Source organism: Bubalus kerabau, chromosome 9, assembly GCF_029407905.1.
Source record: "Bubalus kerabau isolate K-KA32 ecotype Philippines breed swamp buffalo chromosome 9, PCC_UOA_SB_1v2, whole genome shotgun sequence".
Lineage (NCBI taxonomy): Eukaryota > Metazoa > Chordata > Mammalia > Artiodactyla > Bovidae > Bubalus > Bubalus kerabau.
Genome location: NC_073632.1, coordinates 12,372,326 through 12,381,206, shown reverse-complemented (window position 1 = coordinate 12,381,206; position 8,881 = coordinate 12,372,326). Strand labels below are relative to the sequence as shown.

Here is an 8,881-nt window from a genome sequence, read left to right as displayed (position 1 = left end):
GGTATGTATGGCTGCAACAAGGACTGTCTGATTTTCATTCCATTTAGGCTGCCACAGATCAGCTGTTTCACTCTTAGCCTTAAGTATTTCTCCTCTGACTCAGACAATTGCCCCGATGTGGGGATCGGACCCCCTACTAGCCAAGGGCAGGTCCAGTCCTACTAACACTTGCATTTTTCCCCCTAGTTCCTTCATCCTACCGAATTTTGCATGGTTATATATATTCTATTCCACTGGTCAGGTACTCCTGTCCACTCTCAGCTGGTGTTGTGCATGCAATTCTGTGTCTGAAGGTGTATTCCTGATATATCTGTGGAGAGAGATGCACCCCACATCCACGTACTCCTTCACCATCTTGTTCTCTCTTGGGTCTTTTTAAAATAAGTGTCATGAGAGATTCCCAAAAGATTTTTAAAACTTTTAATTTTAAAATAAATTTAGATATACAGCAAAGTTTTAAAGGTAGAATTGAGTGTTTCCATACCTCTTTTTTCCACTTTCCTAAAATGTTAAAATCTTAAATAACCATGGTACTTGTGTCAAAGTTTTTTTTTAAAAAAGAAATATTGTTGGTACAATGCCATCAGTTAAACTACAGACTTTATTCAGAGTTCTCCAGGGCACCATGCTGCATTTGTTCGTTAAATCTTCTGTGATAATTTGTCCATTTTTCACTTTGTTTCATGACCTTGATATGTTTGAAAAATACTAGTCTGGTGATTTGTAAAATGTCACTCAGTTAAGATTTTTCTGATGTTTCTTCATGATCAAACTGAAGCTGTGACTTTGGGGAGGCTCACTGAGAGGTGGCATGACCTTCTTATAGCATATTTTCCATCAACATGAGTTATTGCTGGTAAATGTTCATCTTGATTTCTATTTGAAAAGTGATGTGACCTGACGTGTTTAAAAGTGCTATGCTGGCTGCTGGTTTGAGAACAGACTGTAGAGAAACAAGGGTATAGCAGGGAGATCAGTTAGGAGGCTTTATTAGATTGTTTTGATTTATTAAAAATAGCCCAAGTGAAATATGTAATTTCCACAGGAATGTTAGTAATGAACGTGTTAAGAAGTGGTGCTGTAGATTCCAGAAGGAAATCTTCATGAATCCTGGAAGGAATACAGGAAAGATTTTCTGACGTAAACAAGGAACAGGAACATCTGCGATTTTATGCGGAGCAATAGAAATAATGAAGTCATTTATTAGAAATATTCGTGAAAGGAACAGATGGGGGTACAATTAGGAATTTGCTTTTAGTCATGCAAATTTTGAGGCACCTACTCAGTGCCCAGATGGACTTATTTTATAGAGTATGTTATATGTCACTGAAGTTTGTATTTGGACTGGAAATAAGCATTTAGGAGTCATTTGTGTATAAATCGTATAGAAAGTCATGAAACTACATGAGTTCATCTAGATAGTGAGTGAAGGTATGAAGCCTAAAAACATAGACTTAAAACCATTTCCTACGTTTAGTCCTATTTCTTATCCTTTATTAGCAAGTACCAATAGTAGTCAGTTTATTTACTGAACAACTATTTGTTGACTGCCCAGGACACAATTGTGAACCAATTAAGGAAGGTTTTCTATTCCCATCACACTTGTACTCTACACGCAGAGAACACAGAAGACAGTCAGCCAACAATGACAAGTGTATTTAGAGGTTAAATCACTTGGTGTACTGGCAAGGATGAAAATAAAATAATGAGAGGAAAGAAACTTACTCTTTTGTCCATGAAGGCCTGAGGGGATGGTATCAAGCTGAGACTTCAGTGTCAAGGAAGCAACTGAGAGGAAATATAAGTGGGATAGGTGAGTATAAAGATCTTTACAAGTGCAAAATGAAGGGCCTCAGAAAATTAACGTCTAGGAGTTTATTCTGTGGAAATGTTCAATGCCAGGAACTTCAAAGAAGAAATTGCATCCTACTGAGGGAGAAAAATCTAGAAACACTTTAATGTTGTTAATATGAAACTAGGTAAACAATTAAGAATCACTGTAGTGGTAGGTATGATATAATATGTTATTTAATTACTAAGTTGTGTCTGACTATTTGGGACCCCATGTACTTGTAGCCTACCAGGCTCCTCTATCCACGATAGTTCCCAGGCAAGAATAGTGGGTTGCTATTTCCTTCTACAGGGGATTTTCCCAACCCAGGGATTGAACCCAGGTCTCCTGCATTGTTGCCAGACTCTTTACCATCTGATCTAATAGGTAAGTTCCAGTGGAAGGTATGGTAACCATTGAACAAGACAAAATATATCTATACTCTTGCCTGGAAAATCCCATGGACAGAGGAACCTAAATAGGCTGCAGTCCATGGGGTTGCAAAAAGTCGGGCACCCCGAGCGACTTCAATTTCACTTTTCACTTTCATACATTGAAGAAGGAAATGGCAACCCACTCCAGTATTCTTTCCTGGAGAATCCCGGAGACAGAGAAGCCTAGTGAGCTGCCATCTATGGGGTCACATAGAGTTGGACACGACTGAAGCGACTTAGCAGCAGCAGCAGCTCATATATTAGCATATATTTTTATGTTTTTAAATATTATTTGGGTGTGAAAAATGTTATTTGATAATATGTGGTCATAATCTCATTGCTTTTGCTTTAAGAATAGAGATTCTATCCATATAATATTTCTCAAGGAAACTAAAGAAACCATTAGTGATGGTTATCCATGACTAAAAGAGCTTGAGTTTTACTCTTCCTTAGAAAGCCTTCTGGGTAATTTCCAATATGTACCTAGTTTGTTTTTAAGGTAATTCCAGAAAGATTACTTCAAATGAGAAATATCATTAAAACCATGCAATGTGGACAGATCAAACTTGCACTGATATTTCCCTCTATATGCTGTTTATTTTAATCCATTTGTTTTCCTATTTTTCACACAGCTCCATCTCAGGAGTAGCTTTATGGCCTATCCTCATGTCTTTCTTAAATGGAGTTTGCACTATGTCAATAATGCTCATGGCAAGCTGTTTGCAGCTGGTTAGCAATTGCTGGACTGGGCTTGGAGAACAACCTAAATGTCCAAGACAGCAATGTTGATCTTGGTACATATATTGAAAATAGGAACAGGAAGGATAAGCAACAGAGGAGTAATCTTAAAAAGCTTAGAGGGTTTAAATTGGAAATAAGTATAAAGAAGAGATTCAAAATGAATGAGGACATGGTATACAGAAAATATATTCTCATTGGTTATTGCAAGAAAATGACATCTTAAATTCAAAGTTTTTAGATGGAAAATATCATGGAATATTGCTGAAAATTCAAGGTGTTCAGAAGTGTTTGCCAAAGTGGAATGGGAGTGATTTTCTTCACAAAGCCCTAGACAGAATTCCCAATATATATATTTCTTTAAAAATAAATTATTTAATTTTTAATATTTTTATTCTAGTATAAATGATTTAAAATATGTGTTACTTTCAGGTGTACAGCAAACTGATTCTGTTATACATACATACACCTATTTTTCAGATTATTTTCCCATATAGGTTATAAAATATTGAGTAGAGTTCCCTGTGCTGTACAGTATGTTCTTGTTGGTTACCTATAACATGTATAGTACTGCATATCTATTAATCCCAAATTCCTAATTTATCTCTTCCCTCATTCCCCTTTGGTAACCATGAGTTTGTTTTCTATCTGTGAGTCATTTCTGTTTTGAAAATAAGTTCATTTGTATAATTATTTTTAGATTCCATATATATCAATTTTCCTGTGATATCTGTATTTTTCCGTCTGGTTTACTTCACTTAGTATGAAAATATCTAAGCATATATTTTTGTGTTACAGGTAGTTTCCATCTTTCAGGAAACAAAGAGTATCCTGTGATTGGAAACTCCTTAGAGTAGGGGAAGTAAGCCCTCGACAAGCCCCTCTGCTGGTCATAAGCCAGTCCAGAAAGCTCTGCCAACTGCAGGCACCTAAGTGAGTTTTCAGTTTCCTCAAGATGCTCTGCTGACTGACACACACTTCAGTCCCTCAGCCTGCGTGGTGGGCCACGGTCAGGAGTGCACCTGAGAAAGTGAGCTGATGCTCTGAACAAGATGTGCTTCTGTGCCTGAGACTCACCCTTTTATTTTCAGTGCAGTGGAGCTGAATATCCGAGATCTCTGTTTCAATTTTTTCATAGCTTCAGCCGTTTTAAATGCTAAAGAGATTGTGAGGATTGACATGTAGATAATGAATATTTTAAATAGTTGATTTTTATAGGGTGACTAAGTTTCTGATCTTAATTATACTTTCTTATATCCTTGTAGTTTGCTTAAATTGTATTTCTTTTTGCCTATGAAGAATATTAAATGACTGGCAGTGAACCCTAAGAATAAATGAGTATTTAATGGCAATATTCCAAACGAAGAGGGATTCAAACTTGCATTATGAACTAGGAATTATTGTTAAAATACAACCATATAGCAATCCTAATACATATTAATATGGTATATATTACAGTTAATACTATATTATTGATGTTTATTAAACATTCTTGAATGATTGAACAAGTGTCTATATTAAATTTCTTCTGGCAAAGACAAAAAACTAATGCCTTCCATCAAACCAAGTGAACATCACATAGTCAGAACTTTGGCTGAAGACTGAAATGTCACAGAGACAGATAAATTATATATATATATATATATATATATATATATATATATATATATATAAACACTGCTCTCAAACACATTCTTAAATGAGAAGTATAGAATTCTAATACTTAAACCAAGCCCCAATAAGAATCCTATATTCATGGAAGGCAATATATAAGACTTAGCTCAATGGCAACTTTGTTACATAGGTATGTATGGATAATTTCACCACATTTAGCTTTCATTTGAAAGAAACTAGAATTTTTCATATTCTGTGTAAGGAAATTTGAGTCTCATCTTTGAAGCCTATGATATGTGAAGCAGAAAATTATTTTTAGGCATTTTGATTTATGGATATGTTTTTCTAATACACACAGTAGTTTACTGAGTTAATTTATTTTTGACCTGAAATGAAACTTTACATGATATTTCAAGTGAAAATAACATGCTACATTAATCCACTAATCTTCCCAATTTAAGAATTTACAGAAAATGTATTATCTACTAAAGCAATCAAAGATTCATCTTCTATAGAGGTGCTACAATATCACTGAGGAATATATTTTAAGTGGTTTAGCTTTCATCTTTTGGTTATATTCTCTGACTGAATTTCTATTGTGTTGTATGTGTACAATTTAACCAATTATAACTCATATCAGTAGCTTTGTTCCATAGGACATATGAATTATTTCAATACACATTTAGCTACTGCATTTGCAATTGCTTATGTTTATTAAATACTGACAGTATTTGTGAAACAAAGCTATGTAATCATTTCTATTAATAGGGTGCATTACAAAATTCCAAGCATAAAATAAATTCCAAGCATTAAAACAAATGAGAAGTTTTCAAATATGATAAGACATAAACTTCATAATTACTGAAATCCCTACACAAAGCAAGCACATCCATAGCTTTACAAATACATATTAATATTTTGGTAATTCATAACAGAAGAACAATAATTCCCCAGATTAGCAATATAGGCATCATCTGAAATTTTGTTATAAATACAAATTCTAGTCCCATTCCATGCAGAAAGCTCTTGAGAGTCCCTTGGACTGCAAGCAGATTAAACCAGTTAAACCTAAAGGATATCAACCCTGCCTATTTATTGGAAGAACTGATGCTGACACTGAAGCTCCAGTACTTTGGCCACCTCATGAGAAAAGCTGACTCATAGAAAAGACCCTGATGCTGGAAAGATTGAAGGGAGGAGGAGAAGGGGGCGACAGAGGATAAGATGGTTGGATGGTATCACTGACTCAATGGACATGAGTTTGAGCAAGCTCCTGGAACATGGTGAAAGACAGGGAAGCTTGGCGTGCTGCAGTCCACAGCATCACAAAGCATTGGACATGACTGAGCTACTGAACAACGAAAAACAAAGCCCCAGTCAAGACTCACTGAATCAGAAACTCCAGGAATAAACAGAGTAATCTGACATACTCTAAATGTGGAAGAAAAATGTGCCACTACAGTGGACCGAAGGAAATTCAGATAACAAAACCAAATGCACCTATAGATCACTATCATTAGTAGTCTTTCTTCTGAAATAATCTTTGTTGTTAGCAGTAGGTACTTCAAGATCTGACTCAGCATCAGTGTTACCTTACACCATTTACCACATCTGGCTGACAGGGCGTGTGTACTTCCATCAGCCAGCACTAGATCTTTGTCTGAAGGTAGGCTTCAGGCTGCCAGAATTTCTCTGTTTCACCTTAGCTGGGCATTTATGGAAAGTGAGAGCATCCATGTTACCTTGAGCAGGTTTAATGAATAACTAGGATGTGTAAATGCTCCTGCTCTCTTGCTTTTCCTAAAGACATTCTGAAAGATGATTCATACTGTCTCCAGATCTCCCTGGTGAGATCCAGCCAGTGATTCTTCCCCAGACTTTTCTTGGGAGCACCCTCCCCACTTCCTGCCTTATTCATTCTCTCTCTCCTAGTCCTACTTCTCACATCTCCACCAATTCTCCTAGGAATAATTCCTATTCTCTATCACATGAACCATTATCTCTGTATCAACTTCAGGGGAACCCAACCTAAAGTAGACAGAATTCCTATTTCTCTAAATAAAAAACAAAACAAAACAAAAAAACAGCTTTATATAAAAGATCATCTTATCTTTTGTCATGATACCCTGTTTGCATGAGTGTTTTATGTTTTTATGACACTTTGTTTTAATTAGACTTTATTTTTTTAAACAATGTAAGATACACAGAAATATTGACAGAAATGATAGAATTCCCATATGCCCTGTACCTTGTTTCCCCTATTGTTAATATTATGTTGGTATCATGCACTGGTGACGTTTAACAAAACAATATTTATAGATTATTACTATTAACTAATAAAGACTATGTTTTTGGCTAAATTTTACTCATCCTCCAAGTCTTAGCTCATGCTTAATATGGGTTCTTATTTGTATTCAATTCATTCACTTAAATTTCACCCACTTAACATTCACCCATCACCCTCCTTCTTTTCTTTTACTAAACACTTATTATATATACCAAAAATTGTTCTAATAGGTACAAGGCAGTGAATCAAGCATACTGGGTCTAAACTATCTTTTTCTAAGCTATCCATTCTAAAAAATTGAATAAATGTATACAAATATAACTTCATATAGTAATAAGTGCTACAAAGAAAGTAATAGTAAAGTACAGCAGTTTTAGAGAAAAATGGCGCTTCCCTGGTAGCTTAGCTGGTAAAAAATCTGCCTGCAATGCAGGAGACCCCAGCTTGATTCCTGGGTTATGAAGATCCCCTGGAGAAAGGAAAGATTATCCACTCCAGTATCTTTGCCTGGAGAACTCCATGGAAAGAGGAGCATGGTATGCTACAGCCCATGGGAGTCACAAAGAGTCAGACATGACTGAGCAATTTTCACTCTACTTTAGAGAAAAAGATCCTTTGGGAGAGGAAGATCTGTACAAATTCTTCTGTGCATTGCCATTGGAGTTGACACCTGAATGCTTAGTGTGAGGCAGCCATGGGAAAATCTGCATAATAGAGGTTCCGACAGAGGGAATGGAAATTCCAAGGGGTCTAAAGCATATCCAATGTATCTGGAAACAGTCAAAAACAAAAGCAAACAACAACAACAATAACAACAAAACCAGTGTGTCTAGAAGGCAAGGGGGAAGAGGAGTACTAGGTAAGGAGGGAGACTTAAGTGAGGGCTAATCTATTGAGGTTGTCAGAAAGAGAAAGAACTATTGAATTGATTCCAAGCCAATGAGACATCAATGAAAAGTGAAAGTGTTGCTTGCTTAGTCATGTCTGACTCTTTGCTATTCCATGGACTGTAGCTGTCAGGCTTCTCTGTCCATGGAATTCTTCAGGCAAGAACACTGGAATGGGCATCCATTCCTTTCTCCAGGGGATCATCCCAACACAGGTATTGAACCTGGGTCTCCTGCATTGCAGGTGAATTCTTTACGGTCTGAGACACCAGAGAGATATTAATAATTAGAGAATGAATTGCACAGGGTATCATATGAGGTGTGCTCCTGCTTAGTTGCTCAGTTGCGTCCTCCTCTTGGTGACTTTTTGGACTGTAGGGGATTTTACAGGCAAGAATACTGGAGTAAGCTGCCATTTTCTCCTCCAGGCGATATTCTCAACCCAGGAATGGACCATGTGTCTCCATTGCAGGCAGATTTTTTGCCCACTGAGCCATTAGGGAAGTTCAATGATCATATGAGGTGATCAACTTTTAAAAATATCATTCTGAAGAATAGATTGGGGCATATAGGAGTAGAATGAGAGGAAGGAGGCTAGATGGAGGTCTCATGCTTATCTTTTCAAATACGTGTAGTTCTTGGTTCTCATTTGTGGCACAATTCTGTACTTCTTCTTAGAATAAGAATCATTTATATATAGGGGCCAATTCTAATGATTTTTGTCCTCAACATATCTAATATATTTGATACTAATTTTTGAAAGAAGAAGTTAAGTATTTCTAAAACCTAAGAGCTAGTTAACACCAGTGACAACTGTTTTTATTTTTAGCGGGAGACAGCTCAGCAAATCAAAATCTTTTTCTAACTCATATTCACCAAATCTACTGTATCAATAAATTTTATATTTAATTTCCTCTCAGTCATTTTTCCTCAATGAGTTAGAACAGAATTACTTAAGCATGTTCTACTTGGTTTTATTTCTCAGCTGTTCGAAAACCTTGATACATTTTTAGTGCTATCTTTGCTAATTCATCACAAGATTTTAATAGGAAAATTTCAGAACCACATGAATATACTATATATATTTGAT

The 8,881-nt window shown here is 36.0% G+C and overlaps 1 long non-coding RNA gene across 1 annotated transcript in view; it reads right to left on the bottom strand.

Moving 5' to 3' along the window:
* Positions 1 to 963: 963 nt before the first annotated feature.
* LOC129659956 (uncharacterized) overlaps positions 964 to 8,881 on the bottom strand; it is a 28,190-nt gene continuing 20,272 nt past the window's right edge. The window contains exons 2-3 of the long non-coding RNA XR_008718255.1: positions 1,726 to 1,788; positions 964 to 1,110 (exon numbers count right to left, since the gene is read on the bottom strand). This is a non-coding gene — a long non-coding RNA (uncharacterized LOC129659956). The remainder of the gene's footprint in view (positions 1,111 to 1,725; positions 1,789 to 8,881) is intronic.